The sequence below is a fragment of the Carassius auratus genome, chromosome 2 (assembly GCF_003368295.1).
Source record: "Carassius auratus strain Wakin chromosome 2, ASM336829v1, whole genome shotgun sequence".
Lineage (NCBI taxonomy): Eukaryota > Metazoa > Chordata > Actinopteri > Cypriniformes > Cyprinidae > Carassius > Carassius auratus.
Window position 1 is genome coordinate 1,901,385 of NC_039244.1, and position 16,464 is coordinate 1,917,848.

The window sequence follows — 16,464 nt, forward strand, 5'->3', positions numbered from 1 at the left end:
TATGAGTATGTCATGATCTATGGTGTCGAACGCAGCACTAAGATCAAGTAAGACTAGAAATGAGATGCAGCCTTGGTCTGACGCAAGGAGCAGGTCATTTGTAATTTTAACAAGTGCAGTTTCTGTGCTATGGTGGGGCCTGAAACCTGACTGAAATTCTTCATACAGATCTTTTTTTTTTTTTTTTTTTTTTGCAGGAAGGAGCTCAATTGAGCAGGTTTGAGCAGAACTTTTTCAAAAATTTTAGACATGAATGGAAAATTTGAACTGTGCCTATAATTTTCCAGTTCACTAGGATCTAGTTTTGGTTTCTTAATAAGAGGCTTTATAACCGCCAGCTTGAATGGTTTTGGGACGTGACCTAAAGATAACGACGAGTTAATGATATTGAGAAGCGGTTCTTCGGCTACAGGTAACAGCTCCTTCAGTAATTTAGTGGGTACAGGATCTAATAAACATGTTGTTGGTTTAGATACAGTGATAAGTGTGTGTGTGTCTCTGAGTGTGAGTGTGTGTGTCTGTGAGTGTGTGTGTGTGTGTGTGTGTGTCCAGGTGCTGCTGCATATGTCGGGCCGATGCTCTGGCACACTTTCACAGCATCGCTGCTCATCTAGAGCTCCACGCCGGCCCTCAGAGACAAACACAGACACACATTCAGTGCCGAAATCAACATTGGAATTTCACAGCTGCAAATAAACATTTCATGTGTCTAACCAGATAAAGCTAAACAGAAAAAAGGTAATCTTAGAAACAAAAAATTATTCAACATGAATGTTATTCAAAAACTAAATCATTTTTTATTAATTGAAATAAAGATAAAATGAAACAAGAATATAACGGGAAAGCTTCAAAACCTTTGAAACTAACTGAAATAAAATAACCATTTACATATCTAACATTTATATTAGTAACAGCTAAATAAACAGGAAGGACAAAACACTTACTATATAATTTAGTTTTTGATGTCAAAAGGTTACGCAACCCCCAGTTCTCAACAGAAGCAACACCAAGAGGTTAAAGGTCAATCATTCTTTTATTATAAAACAATCATTTGCTTATTATAAACAGAGCACTGCTGTGCATTAGTGTGGAGGCTAATATAATGCATTTATTTAATCAAAAATACAGTTAAAAATAGTGAAAACATCTGTTTTATATGTGAATATATAATAAAGTGTAATGTATTTCTGTGATGCTCCGCTGTATTTTCAGCATCATTCCTCCAGTCTTCAGTGTCACATGATCTTCAGAAATCAGAATAATATGATGATTTACTGCTCAAGAAACATTTCTGATTATTATCAATGTTGCACAACATTTTTGAGGAAAGTGATACATTTCATTTTTCGAGAGAACAGTATTTATTTGAAATAGAAACATTTTGTAACATTATAAACGTCTTAGCTGACACTTTTGATCAATTGAATGCATCCAGGATTACTAAAAGTATCAATTTCTTTATTTAATCTAGACTAGCTGTGTAATATTGATGTATCAGATTTCCTGCAGATGTTGATGTAGGTCAGTGTTTCTCTGAAGAGCCTGAGGCGGCTGCTGCTTCACTTCATACATCTCTCTTTCAGTCTGCTTCTTTCTCTCTGTCCAGTAGATTTGAACAGGGTCAGACGGATGATTCCTTGGGCTCCGGGGTCAGAGGGTTTATTGATTCACAGCGATGCCGCAGGGGAAGCTAACAGATCAGGATGACACCGTCAGCTCGGTCACAATGTGCTGACCGCAGGTTAAATACACACTGAAAAAAAAAAAAAAAAAAAAAAAAAAAAAAAAAAAAAAAATATATATATATATATATATATATATATATTTTTTTTATTTTTTTTTTTTATTTTTTTTTGAAGACTATTGAAGTATGTTTTACAAGAAAATATGATTTTGGTTTATATATATATGATGCATATGTATATGTATTCTAAAAAAAAACTTTTCATTTACTAGCAGCTTATTTTCTTAAAAAAAACATTATAGCTTCTATAATCTTTTTGTATTCTATTTGTTTTCCTCTTTATGATTAAGAGAAGCAAAAATAAAACGGCCTCTAACACTAGCTTGCTCTATTCTTTTTCTATTCTATCTGTTTTCTTTTTATTTTGTTATATAGACTTGTTATGCCACTTGTTCTCTTGTTGATTTGAATTGCTTCCATTGACCTCGTTGGGAAGTCGCTTTGGATAAAAGCATCTGCTGAACGACTGAATGTAAATGCAAATATATATTTATATATATAGTTGATCGAAATGAAGTGAGCTTATGGTTAAAACAAGAAAAACAAATCTGCCAAATGAGGTCAGAAAAAATGATCTTGTTTTCTCTTTGAATTAAGTTTTTTTTATACTTACAGGCAGATATTGGTTCTTGCTTTAAGCACAAAAATCATTTTGTTTTAGAAAACTAGACTTAATATCTCAGGTCCTTTTGCTTCTCAAGTAAATGTGTCTTGATTAAGGAATTGTTTGATATTTTAGACACAAAAATATCAAGATAAACATTTTTTTTTTCATAGTATCTAAAATTGAACTGATGGAAAATCCTTATTCAACTATAGTGTTGTTACTCATTTCTGAAATAGATAATCCAATCATAATAATTCAATAGGTTCAGCTGCACAAACAACCTGTTTAACTATAAAGGGCCGGAGAAAGGTTGAAAAAATGATCATAGAAACTAAATTATGACTATCTTTGGTGTAAGAAACCTTGACCATCATTACATAACAAAATGCTTTTTTTCTTCTTCTTCTTTAAACCCCTGGTTTAGGCCACAAAATGCACAGGTGATACACAAACTTAAACTAAAAACCTGGTTCCACCCTGAATGACGGTATTCAGAGATCAGCCAATCACAACGCAGCTCATTTACATACAGAAGCATTAGTTACAGGTGCAAAAACAACTAAACGATCAACACTGTGATCCTGCTCGGACTCTAAAGCAGTACGCAGCCTTCTGCTCCTCGTTACCGTAGTCAAAACAAAGCAAATCGGTCTTATTTTCAATAATGTGTTTTATAATAAAGCACATTCATGGAGTCGCTGGTCAATGTTCAGCCTAATGAAGCTGTCAGCGATGATCTATTAGCGCTCGTTTGCTATAGATTAACAGAAGAGAAGGGGTTTGTATAGGCTTCAGAATATAAGCAGTAGGTAATTATCTGACGTCTCACGGCTGGCCGTTCATCCACAGGACTGAGGGGTTTTTGGGTGGATTATAACATGCAAAGTGATGTTTAGTCACTCGCCGACATTCGTCACATCCTAATGTTTGCGATTTTGATGCTGCAATGAGACCATTAACTCATTACTGAAAGCCTGTGATTTGTCAATTTTTCTGAATAAATCATCTCTCCATTGATGTGTGTGTATTTGTATTTGTTAGGAGGACAATATTTGAAAACGGTTACTAATGCATATTACTAATCAGAAATGATGTGTTATGATTGATAGTGTGTTTGTTTGGTGAAACCTTTGCTAGTGTAAAGAGTGACTTAATTTGGGAGTGTTTTGAAAGTTTTAGTGCATCTTGGATGTGAAATGAACTGCTGTTTTAAGAGGAAAGATGGTTAGAACCTTATTCAGGACTTTATTCAAAAAAAAAAAACTCAGAATTGGCATTTATTTTTTTATTTTTAGTTTAATTTTAGGTAAAGTTTTGGTCATTTTTATTAGATTTTTAAAAAGTATTTCTATTTAGCATTTTATTTCAGTTTCAGCAATTGTAGTAAAAAGTAGTTTTTATTTTCTAATTTACTTTAAAGTTTAAGTTGAGGTTTCTATTCAGTATTTATACTTATTTTATTTCAGCTTTCACTTTGTATTTCTATAGCACTTTATAAAATACAGATTGTTTCAATACAGCTTTAAACAGGAAAATAATCTTTATTTAAAGATTATTCACTTTGTGTGAATATCATTGTTTGGAATAATTTATATACTATTACACTATTTATTCATATTTAGAATTAGATTTTATTTTTTTTCTTAAATGTAATACGTAATTTTATTATGTGCTTCTTTTTTATATTTAAATTTTTATTTAGCTGTAAATTATATTTCTTTTAGGTTTAGTAATTATAGCTTTTCAACTTTTTTTTAAATTCTTTATTTAGTTGCCAAGACAATCTCTTTTAATATATACATATACATTTTTTTACGTAGAAGTTTTGAGTTCAAATTTAATATTTTATTTCAACTTTATTTCAAGATTATTCAAATTGCATGAATATCAGTTTTTTTTTTAAATATAATTTATATACTATTTTAGTATTTATTAAGATTTAGAATTAGCCAATATTTTAATTAAAAATTTTAGTTTAAAGTTTAGTCATTTCTTTGTCATTTTTATTACTTTTCACTAGTTTTTTATATTTAATTTCAGTTAGTTGCCAAGAAAATATATTTCTAACTTACATTGAAGTTTTTTAAGCTGAGATTTTATAACCAATATTTGTGTTTTATTTCAGCTTTATTTCAAGATTTTTCAAATCACATTAATATATGTTATTTTAGTATTATTTATAAACTATTATAGTATTAATTAACATTTAGAAATATCTTTTATTGTCATGTTTTATTTTTGTTAGTAATTTTTAAGTCAAATTAAAAGTACCAAAAAACAAATATTTTATTTCAGTTAGTTTAGTAAGTTAATTTACATTAAAGTATTTTAAATAGAACTTTATTTCAATGAATGCAAACTGTTTTTAGTCATTTATGTTGTAGTTTTATTGAACAATAATAGCACTGCGTTGCTACAATCCTAAATGAGTACAACACCTTTAATATTTATATCTTAAGAGTCTCGATGTTGCATTGAAATATCAGATTCTATGAAATGGAAATAGAAGGAAGTAGAAGAACAGCTCAGATGATTCATGTTTTTATATTAACTTACTGCTGCGCTGCAAACACTGATTGATTCGCTCTGCAGCTGATGTATTTTTCATTTTGTGACTCCTTCAGAAACACACAAGATTAAGATTCAGATCGGTTCCTCCGAGCGTCTGTGCTGACATTTCAGACTGAATTTACTGAGTTTAGAGCGAAATGATCAAATTGATTTACAACCTGATAATGTGTTTGTATCAGACTTTTATCCTCCAGCACAGAAACAAAAACACCACTAACATCTAAACCTTTTTTCTCAGAAACTGATCAGAATTATGTGACTTTAACAGCAGTGGAATAAGAAAAAACACAAGCTCAGATAATGATGTGCACAAGTCACATGAAACTCTCATTAATGCGAATTAATGAATTAACGTTAATTAAACAATGTTCAGTGAGAAAAAAACCCAAATGCATGGCAGGACACTGTTATAGATCTCAACCGGGTTATTAGAGCTGACTAAAAGCATAAAAATGTTCCTTAAAAATCGAATAAACGATCTGAAACTAAATTAGAAAAAAAATAATAATAATAATGTTTAATTCTCATATTCATTTAATTTAAAATAACTAAAACTGAAATTTGAAAAAAAAAAACAGTGTAGACGTATTTAGTAAAAAATACATTAATAATAAAAAAGACAATAAACTAAAATTAATTTGAAAGCAGAAAATCTAAAAATAGAATCTAATAATATTGTGAATTATTTACATTATTTACAGCTGAAATTAAATTTCATAATTGATGTTATTATTTTCCTGTTTATTCATGTGAACCGAACTAAAACTAAAACCATAGAATTGATTTCAGATATTTCAAATATTCATTTAGTTTATCTAAAATTATTGAATTAATGAATACAATATAGACATATTTAAAATCAAACAAGAATAAAAATGACAAAAAAATGTAACTAATATGAAAGCAGGAAACTAATTTAATTCCAAAATGTTATAAAAATTCACAGAATCTCATTAATATTAAATTAACATTGAATTGATCTGAATAATGACACTTGAACTTGTTTCATAATTGATGAATTTTGCTAAATTAACACCCTTATTTCCCCGTTTATTAACGTGAAGCGGGTTAGAAACCATCTGTACAGTATAAAGCATTGTACAGTATAAATAAATGTGACTTGATTATTTCATATAGAAGTCATTATTGCTGTAACCTTTATTGATTCCCATCTAAACCATCAGAAAAAGAGAAATCCTGCATTGTTTACAGCCTCTTATTATTTATTTCATTGGCTGAAGCCCAAAACAGGTTCACAGCAGGCTGGTGTGAAATTCTTACATTATGTGAGCAGATTATTCTCATCGCTCATCTCATGCATATTAATTATGTATATAAGCTTGCGAGACGAAATCTCCATGGAGTCCTTCGTTATGTAATAAGCTATAATTATATGTTTAAATTTCCCATTGCTCTTCTTGCAATGCTTTTAAAAATGAGAGCATTTCTGTGAGAAGACCATTTACTGTCACATTAATATTAATTATGTGACTGTCTGCATGAACTCCACGAATCCTGGCCGGTTTTAGTGTCACATTGCATGCAAAAAAAAGACAAAAATAAAATGCATAAAGAAAATAAAGACTATTTAAGGGGGGGAAGTCTTGTTGCATTATATTAATGAGAATTATCTGGGTTTAAACATTTTTGTTTTAAAGTTGTTGTGAAATATGACCTGGACATAAAAGAAAAAAAAATAAACAAATACTAATACAAAAATGACAGAAGTCTTTATATAAATATTAATATTAATAAATAAAGATAATAATAATAATTATTATTATATATTTTTCCAGTCAATAAGTTGAAGCAGTAAAAGTACTCATTTGAAATAAAATAAAAACTAAAACTGAAATAAAAATAAAACCCTAAATAGTAATATTTAAATTAAAGGTAAACTAATAAAAATGACAAAAGCATCTGAAATAAAAATAAAATAAAATATAAATATATATATATATTTTTCACTCATTTAGTTAAAGCAGTAAAATTACTTATTTTAAATAAAATAAAAACTAAAACTGAAATAAAAATAAATTATCCCTAAATAGTAATGTTTAAAATAAACTAAAACTAATAAAAATGACAAAAGCATCTGAAATAAAAATAAAATAAAATATAAATATATTATTATAATTATTCTTTTTTTCCACTCATTTAATTGAAGCAGTAAAATTACTTATTTTAAATAAAATAAAAACTAAAACTGAAATAAAAATAAATGATCCCTAAATAGTAATGTTTAAAATAAACTAAAACTAATAAAAATGACAAAAGCAGTTGAAATAAAATTAAATAATACATAAATATTATATAATATTATTATTGTTTTTCCAGTCAGTAAATTAAATCAGTAAAATTACTAATTAGAAATAAAATAAAAATTAATTTAAAGTAAAATTGAAAACTGAAAGAATCTAAATTCAACATGCTCATGAAAAAAATGCAATAGTTTATAAATAATATTAAAATAACACTGGTGCACAGCTGTTGGACACTTACAAAGCAGACGCGTCTCTCATTGGTCGATGAAGCTGTCAATCATAGACTGGCTTTGATGGATTGATGATGACATTTTCAGGAAGTGGAGAGAGAAAAATGCTCTTTCCTCCGTCTCTGTCAGCGGCTCCCGCTCTGAGGGACAGAGGCATTATGGGTAATAACTTCCATAGAGACAGATGGGCTTGAGCTTCATCGTTTTTCATGAAGAACCTGCGAGCAGAGATCAATAAAAGAGCAGAGCTTTACAGATGACAGTGATCAAGGATGAATATACTCCAAAACTTTAAAAGGCTAATAAATGATGATATCATGAAAGAATTAGAATGAGACAGAATGAGTAAGTTTCTCTCGCTCGTTTACAGCTAATTGATATTCTGACCCGTTTAATGAACGTCGTTCATCATAATAATACACAAGCGGCCGGGACGGACTAATGTTCTCCAGCTGAAAGGTCACCGCTCTGCAGTAAAGGTCACACGCTCTCTTCTGTTTGTGGAAATCTAGCAGACGCTCGAGTGCAGATTTTCAGAGCAGGAATCTGTCAGACATTGAAGTGTTTCCTGAAGGAGAGACACAGCTGCAGAAGTCTTTCTACAGTCTCACATTAGTAACCTTCTGATGTTTACACGGCGGCCAAAAATGCTGATTTCATTTCAACGAAACAGATGTACAATATTTAAATCTGATAATGTTTTTTTATTCAATATTTTGTACTTTGAAGGGGTTTTATGCTACTAAATTATATTTATGGAACTTTTAGGATTCATTTATTACCCGTTAACCGCCTTTTGAGGATACACATGAAAATTTCCAACTTAAACGGTCATAAATCCTGAAAGCTTTGGAGTCTTGGTCTCTATCTTGGCAGATTGTTAAGTTCAAGTGAAACTAAGAAAAAAGTTATAGAAGTTATCAGAATATTTTCATGATTTCTGAAGATCATGTGACACTGAAGACTGGAGGAATGATGCTGAAAATACAGCGGAGCATCATTTAAATAAATTACACTTTAACACAGATTCACACGGAAAACTGTTATTTTAAATTATAATAATATTTAATATTTTTACTGTATTTTTGATCAAATTAATGCAACCTCACTGAACTACATATGCTTTCACTTATAAATTTCAAAAGTGCATTGTCTTGCGATTGTCATTCATGATTGTCCAAATCAGCCAGACCATAGAAACATCCTGAAATATTAAAGAGGATGCTTTCCCATTGGTCCATCCCAAAGTTTCCTAATTTTCCATCTCTTATGATAGCAAAAGGCATGGATAACCACATAAACACCTCTCCATCCACATCTCAGTTTCTATGCCTCCATTCCTGCCTTTCGTGAAGCGACGCGGTCCACAGAAGAATGGTTTGGTGTCATGAGGCTGAAATGGAGGAGAATAATCCCCTTCTCAATCTCCATCATCTTCAGTGCTGTTTATCCCTTCATCCAGAGCGAGCAGGTGAAAGTCGAGCCAAGGACAGCCGGCCGCTCAGCAGAAGACCGGAGAACTGTGTGACGCAGCCGTAATAACCACTTGATCCCGCTGCTCCCCGAAAACAAGCAGCTGAACGATAGAGGGATGAAACGGATGGATAAAAGATGGGTGTTTAATTATCGCATCTGTGTATCCATGTGCTTGGTTAAAAAAAAAAAATTATAATAAAATACATTTATATATATATATTTTATTATAAATATATATATATATATATATATATATATATATATATATATATATATATATATATATATATATATATATATATATATATATATATTTTTTTTTTTTTTTTTTTTTTTTTTTTTTTTCAGTAGTTTTCCAAAAACATTAAACCATAACAGGCATGTGCATAACTTGAAATACAATAAAATTAACCAGAATAAAATCAAGTATATATGTTTGTTTGATTTCAGCTGGTCAATGAAGGCAAAATCTAACAGTTTTTAAATAAAATAACTAAAATTAAAAGGAATAAAAACTATACAGACTTTAAAAACTAAATTAATAAAAATTGCAAAACAAAATTACAAAAACTAAATCAAAAACGTAAAAAAAAAAATTTTTTTTTTTTTTTAGTTTTTGTGAAAACTAAACAGCAGTCTATATGCAAACATAATCACTGGATGATCTGTTATATTTGCCAAAATGGTCTGTATACAACAGAGCACAATGCATGTAATTCACTGCGTCCTCAATTCAACCTTACAAAAAGATGAGAAATATCAACACACACACACACACACACACACAACCACACACACACTCGGGCAGAAGCAGAGGGAAGACTATGACCTCCAATCACAATGTCACGCTCTAATGATTGACCTTCACACACTCACACACACACACACACACACACACACACACACAGAGGACTCAAATCATCACGTCACGCTCTCAGCCTCCATTAAAAAGCCACACTTAACTCTTATTGTTTTCCAATAATTCGATTTTTCCAAAACAGAGGTAAAAACAACATCAAGAAGAGAAATCTCAGGGTGTTTGAGCATCACTCATCACAACAGATCACGAATGTTCTCCAGTTCTGATGCTGATGAAGGAGTGTGTCGGAGGAGAATAGACTTGTTTTCAGAGATGACACTTCTTTGATGAAGTTCACCACCACTGTGTTTCAATCAGGTCCTGATGCCAGATATTGGTGTACAGAACCATTTCATGCACATCTATTCATTAATTAGTTAAGTAGCCATTAAATTAGTATGACAATGTACAATCAGGCCGTCATTAACACATAATAAAAGCCTTCAGGATGAAATAAGAGCTCTTTGCATGCGGGAAAATATTATGAAATAAAATTCTATAAAAATTATATATCATATATATATATAAAATGTACATATAAATATCCCTATAAAATTTAACAGTCATTTTAAGCGAATTATATATTTAATTACTATAAATAATTATATTTTATTTAAATATATATTAAATATATAAATAAAATATATTCACAGATTAATATATTTTATTTTAAATTAAAAAATATATTTGTAAATTATAAAAAAAATTATATATATTAAAATATAGTCCGAATTAAACAGTACCAAACATTAAATTAAAATAATTTTTAAAAAAATTATATTTTTCAATATAACAAATATTCAATATCATTATATTTAAAATTGTTAGAGCTAAAGGGGTATTAAAATAGCCATTTCAAAATATTAAGAATTAATCTGCAATTTAAAGCAGATAATAAATTACTATAAATAGAAAATTATACATTTATTTAAATACATATTAAATATATAGATATATGAATCATTTATAAACAGTACCAGATATGCAATCTCTATAAATAAGTAAAATGTTTGCAATCAAATAAATAAATGTAAATTACATTTAAAAATATTATATTACTGCTTATCCAAAAGGCATGTTATTGTACTAATGTTTAAAGCCACTGGAATACTAGACTGTACAATGAGAATATAATATTATTTGTTAAATGATACATTTTATAATTATTTATTTATTTATTTAACAAATATTCATTTAAGATTATTAAATATTGCCCATATAGAATATTTTTAGCCGATGGAATAGTTTCGGAGTGCGAGAGAGACAGAATTTCCCTTGCATGTTTGCTGGTGTTAAAGTGTAAATGTCTGCCTCACCTTCACAAAAAAAAATCAATGCAATGCATGTGACGGTACAAGATATCCCCCACAAGAAGTGTTTGTCCTACATATGACTGCCAAGTGCCAACGAAAACAAACCAATGCTAACAAAGCCATCAGATGGATACAGTAGTGCATTAACACTCGACACCAGTGGAGCCAGATCCTCTCTGACAGACAGTAGGGTAAAGCAACCTCACATCACGTATGACTAAATGATGTCGGAGAAAACCCAGAGGATGCAGACTGAGTCATAAAAGGCCAGAAATAGCAGCGTACAGATACTGAGACATCCTAAATGACAGCAAATCTGTGCCTGACTTGAAGCCGGCTCCACATCGCAGCCAGAATCTCCAGTGAGTGGCCGTCGATCCACATTAAGAGCTCTGAATGTTCATGCAATGTAAATCAGGACATAAATCCCACGTCACGCACACGTTCATCACTGGCTCTTCTAGCAGATCTGACGCTCTCTGTGTGCCTGTGAGAGGGAGATAAAGAAGTGTGGGACCGGCTGTTTGTCACAGTGTGTGTTTATTATTGCCAATTGGCAATTAATCACAACGGGCGATGGATTTGAGCGGGTGACGCCTGGCAGGACCGCAGCTGGAAGCAGAGGAGGAGGAGAGATAAAGAAAATACGGACAGCAGGAGGAACGTTATTACTGCGAGACAAGTCACTGAGAGAAACAGAAACATAGCAGGCCTTCAGAAGCTGAGAGACACAGACAGACAGACAGAAAGACAGAGGGACAACAGACAGAGACACATAAACAGAGAGATACATACATTTACTCATTTAGCTGACGCTTTTATCCAAAGCGACTTACAAATGCTATATATATATATATATATATATATATATGTATGTCAGAGGTCGCACGCCTCTGGAGCAACTAGGAGTTAAGTGGCTTGCTCAGGGACACATTGGTGTCTCACAGTGGATTCAAATCCGGGTCTCTCACACCAAAGGCATGTGTCTTATCCACTGAGCCAACACTTCAGACGGGCAGAGAGACGGAGAGATGGACACACAAACAGAGACACATAAACAGAGGGACAGAGAGATGGACAGATGGACACACGAACAGGGACACATAGATAGAGAGACGGACAGAGACGGACAGATAGATGGACAGTTTTCACCCCCCAGCTCTTAATGCATCTTGTTTCCTTCTGGAGCATCAGTGAATGTTTGAATCTTTTTAAATAGTTGTGTTTGAGTCCCTCAAATGTGCTCAGTCTGAAAAGATGCATCTCAAAATCATAAAGTCACTGATGGAAAGGGTTCAAATATGTAAAGATGCTGGAAAACTGAAGAATCTGCAGGACCTTAAAGATTTCTCTGAAGAACGCTGCTCAGTTTAACTGTTCAGAACAAACAAGGGACTCATGCACAACCATCACAAAACAGAAAGACAGTCGAGGATCATCAGGTAACAGAACAAGCGTTCCCAAACTTTTGAGTGGGGTTATTTTAATAATTTCAGCATTTTTTTTGTCTTGTGGAATAAATGTTAATATCTTTTATGCACAATATCTTACTCAGGACAGTACTAAATAAAAAATAACATGCATTTAGTATGATCTCTCTTATTTTTTGAAAATTACTTATATTTTCACAGATTCTGCAAGGGGTGCCCAAACTTTCGTTCCCCCCTGTATATATATATATATATATATATATATATATATATATATATATATGTATATTAATGACTATAAATAATAATAATAATAATAATAAAATTGCTATTACTATTTATTTTTATTTTTATTTCGGTTTTTGTTTTTACTTTATTTCTACTTAGTAATTTTTGTGTTTCAGACTTCAATAAAAAATGCTTTAGTTTTTTTTCGTCTAATTTTAAAATTGTATTTTAACTTTTTTCAGTTAACAAAAATATTTAAATATTTTAAATGAACAAAAATGCTTTAATAGTTGTAGTTTATTCAAAATGTAATTATATTTTACTATTATACTAAGTAATTATATTTATATTTTGGATTTTGAGCTCCTTGTGAGTCGGTTAGCTGATCAATCCTCCATCAGGTGTTTGATTTGAGCTCAAATACAGATGGGATTTCACAGCACAATCACTCAAACTGGGAGAAAGAGCGAAGCTTTATCTCAGAAACACACACACACACACACACACACACATCAACAAATCTAAGCTGAGTGCATGTGTGGCCACACAGCAGGAGAAACTAGAAGAGAAATGCAGTCTATCCTCGTGTCCATTGATTTTCAGAGAGGAACTGAAGCTGTCGGACGTCTTGTGTAGAAATACACATCTGATTAATTCACCAGACGAAGACCATCTTGGAGCAAGCGGGAGATTTCAGGAGATTTCACAGCAACACCAAACAGAATTCAGAATAATGACTGACAAACATCCAAACACACAGAGGCCTTTATTGTTATTCTGACTTGCATTCTGGACAACACAACTTATTTTTCTCATGATTGCAACATTACAAAGAGTTATACTTGCATTATCTCATGAAAACAGGACTAAAATATATATTTTTTTATAATTAAAAAATTTAAAAGGTATATACTTTATTGAATAAATACGATATAATTGTTTTATTTTATTTTACTGTATTTTAAATTGAAACCATAAATATATCAAATTTATATTTTGATAATATTTTATTTTATTGTATTTAAAATATATATAAATATATTCAACATTTTATTTTATATATATATATATATATATATATATATATATATATATATATATATATATATATATATATATATATTATTATTAAAATAAATAAATGACTTAAATTTTTATTACTTTTTTTCATATAGTTGCCAATTTCTTTTAAGTTTAGGTTTCAGCATCAAACTTACTAAAACTGAAATGAATAATAAATGAATGCTAAATTAAAAAAATAAATAAAAAATTTTATTAATAAAAATGTCAATCACATAACAGAATTACTAAAACAAAGAAATTGAAAAAAAAGCCTATTCAAAATATTAATAAATACTATAACATCATATAAATAACACTAAAATAACAATGAAAATTTTTTGGAAAAAAAAAACAGGATTTCCTCCATTATTTCATGAAAACAAGAAAGGAAAATCAGTGATGCATCTAGATAACTTACTAGAAGTAATCAGCACCGTCCTTGCACAGCTACATTATACACTTTATTTTATTGCAGCTCCTAGCTACTGTAAATATGAAATGAAATGAAATGCACTGAATATGATCAACAGCCTTAAGAAATGAACTACATTTGACCTTTTTAATAGAGATTGTAAAGAATAATGCAATGAAGCCTGAACAGTGAGACTGAAAGAAATAAATTCTGCTCTGCAAGAAAAATTAGATTGAATATTACAACATAATCCAAAACACGGGCTAATGTTGGAGAGATATGAGCGGTTTTATTAAAAGAGGGCAGGCTGGTGATTGTCTTAGCAGCTCATGAATGTTCTGGTGAGCACAACGTCTGCTTCATCTGCAGTTTTATGATGTTCACAGTGGAAAATGGGGATATTGTCATTATCTGAGCTGGTATTAGTGAGGAGAAAGTCATTTTCCTTCACAGAAGTGTGTTATATAGTCATCTCATTAGGCTGAACATTAGCATCTGTCCTGCTGCTTCTGTTTCTCATTTACTTTTCTTGCTTTTTGTCTCTGATAACTTTTAGAATCGTATACTTCTAACCCCACTTCTGCAGGATATTTAGTGCGCATAGATATATATATATGCACACTAAATATCCTGCAGAAGTGGTGTTAGTATGCTAGTATACGATTTTATATATATATATATAAATCTAAATAAAGCTGAAATGAAATATAAAGTAATAGATAAAATATAAATATCAGACGAAAAACTTAAAATTAGAAAACTGATTTTTGTTAATTAAATAAAATATCGAATATTAGATAAAATGCAAATATTAAACGAAAACTTAAAATTAGAAAATTTAAATGAAAATTAGATGTGCTAAAATGTAAAATAAGTTTAAAATAAAATATTAAACATGACATAAAATATAAATATTAAATTTAAAACTTAAAATTAGAAATCTTAAATGAAAATTTGAAATGTTACCATGCGAACTAAAATATACAAAAATAAATAAATATATATATAAAAAAAAATCATACTAAAAAATAAAAGCACAAAGCAAATGACCAAAAATATAAATGTAAAATATTTAAAAAAGCTAATTCAAAATAACCCTAACCCTATTAAAGCCATAACGTTAATATCAAAATATGCTCTACTATATTAGCATAAAAATGATCCTAAAATAACACTGTTCGGAAATGGATTCATAATGAAAAAGGTTTTTAAACTTTGATGATTACCTCTAGAATTGGTACAACAAAACAACCATCCAATCTGAAAATGTGTAGAATAGCATCTCTACATGCACAACATCTCATATAAACATGCAGTGACATCACGTGAAGCACATTCTAGTCAGTATGCAGTATATAGTGCGCAGTATATGCCAGTCGTTCTCTGTGTTGAAAGCAGGGCTGATAATGTCCTTTCAGCCGCGCCGCCGGCCGCTGACTGCTGATTGCAGATAATTACATCTGTTTGAAAGCAGCTTTTCAAATTCAGCTGCAGTGGAGCATTTCTGCGGCCTGTCGCTTAAGAGCCGTGTTGATATAACAGTCCTTTCATGCGGCTCGCTTTTGTTTCACCAGCAGCTCGAGCGTCTGCAGAACGAGGCATAACTTCATCTGCCATTAAAGTGATAGTTCACACAAAAACAAACATTTTCTTTTTTCTTCGGTAGAACAGTAAAGAGGATTTTTAGCCGAAACCGTGCTCTTTGGTGATTCACACAATTCAAGTCAATGGCTACCGTCACTTTAAGAGTCAAAGGACCATATATAGGCAACACCAAATGAATCCCCGTGGCTCCTGATGATATATCGAGGTCTTATGAAGAAAAACGATCAGTCTGTGCAAGAAACTGAACATTATTTACAGCCTCAGGCAAACATTGAAATACGATTCTTTTCTCTGAACTGATTCTTTCGGACAGTTAGATTCAATGAATTGATTCATTTCACTAGTTCATTTACATAATCACACAATGACACATAAAGTGAATAAATCTATATGCATCAGCTCAGCTTAAAACCATAAAAACGTTAATTTGAGGCCTTCGTTTAAGTGTTGGGTTCATGCATGTGAAGATCAGTGGCTGGTCGGTCTTCGGTCCGAATCGAACAGTTTCCTCAGTTCAGTGACTGTTGATTCTGAACTGAAGCGTTGAATGATTCATTCATCAGGATCTGATTCACCTCTGTTTCGGATCATTTCCAGTCGGAGTGATTGTCAGGCGTCTGAAAGTGAGTTTTGATTCAGTATTTGTGCTGCTCAAATCACAAC

At 30.9% G+C, this 16,464-nt stretch overlaps 1 protein-coding gene and 1 long non-coding RNA gene across 3 annotated transcripts in view; both read right to left on the reverse strand.

Moving 5' to 3' along the window:
- Positions 1 to 16,464, reverse strand: part of LOC113112126 (ceramide synthase 2-like) — a 371,308-nt gene that overhangs the window by 250,967 nt on the left and 103,877 nt on the right. The window lies entirely within an intron of this gene.
- LOC113112358 (uncharacterized) overlaps positions 1,490 to 16,464 on the reverse strand; it is a 23,062-nt gene continuing 8,087 nt past the window's right edge. Inside the window, exons 2-3 of the long non-coding RNA XR_003293422.1 lie at positions 7,425 to 7,634; positions 1,490 to 1,690 (exon numbers count right to left, since the gene is read on the reverse strand). This is a non-coding gene — a long non-coding RNA (uncharacterized LOC113112358). The remainder of the gene's footprint in view (positions 1,691 to 7,424; positions 7,635 to 16,464) is intronic.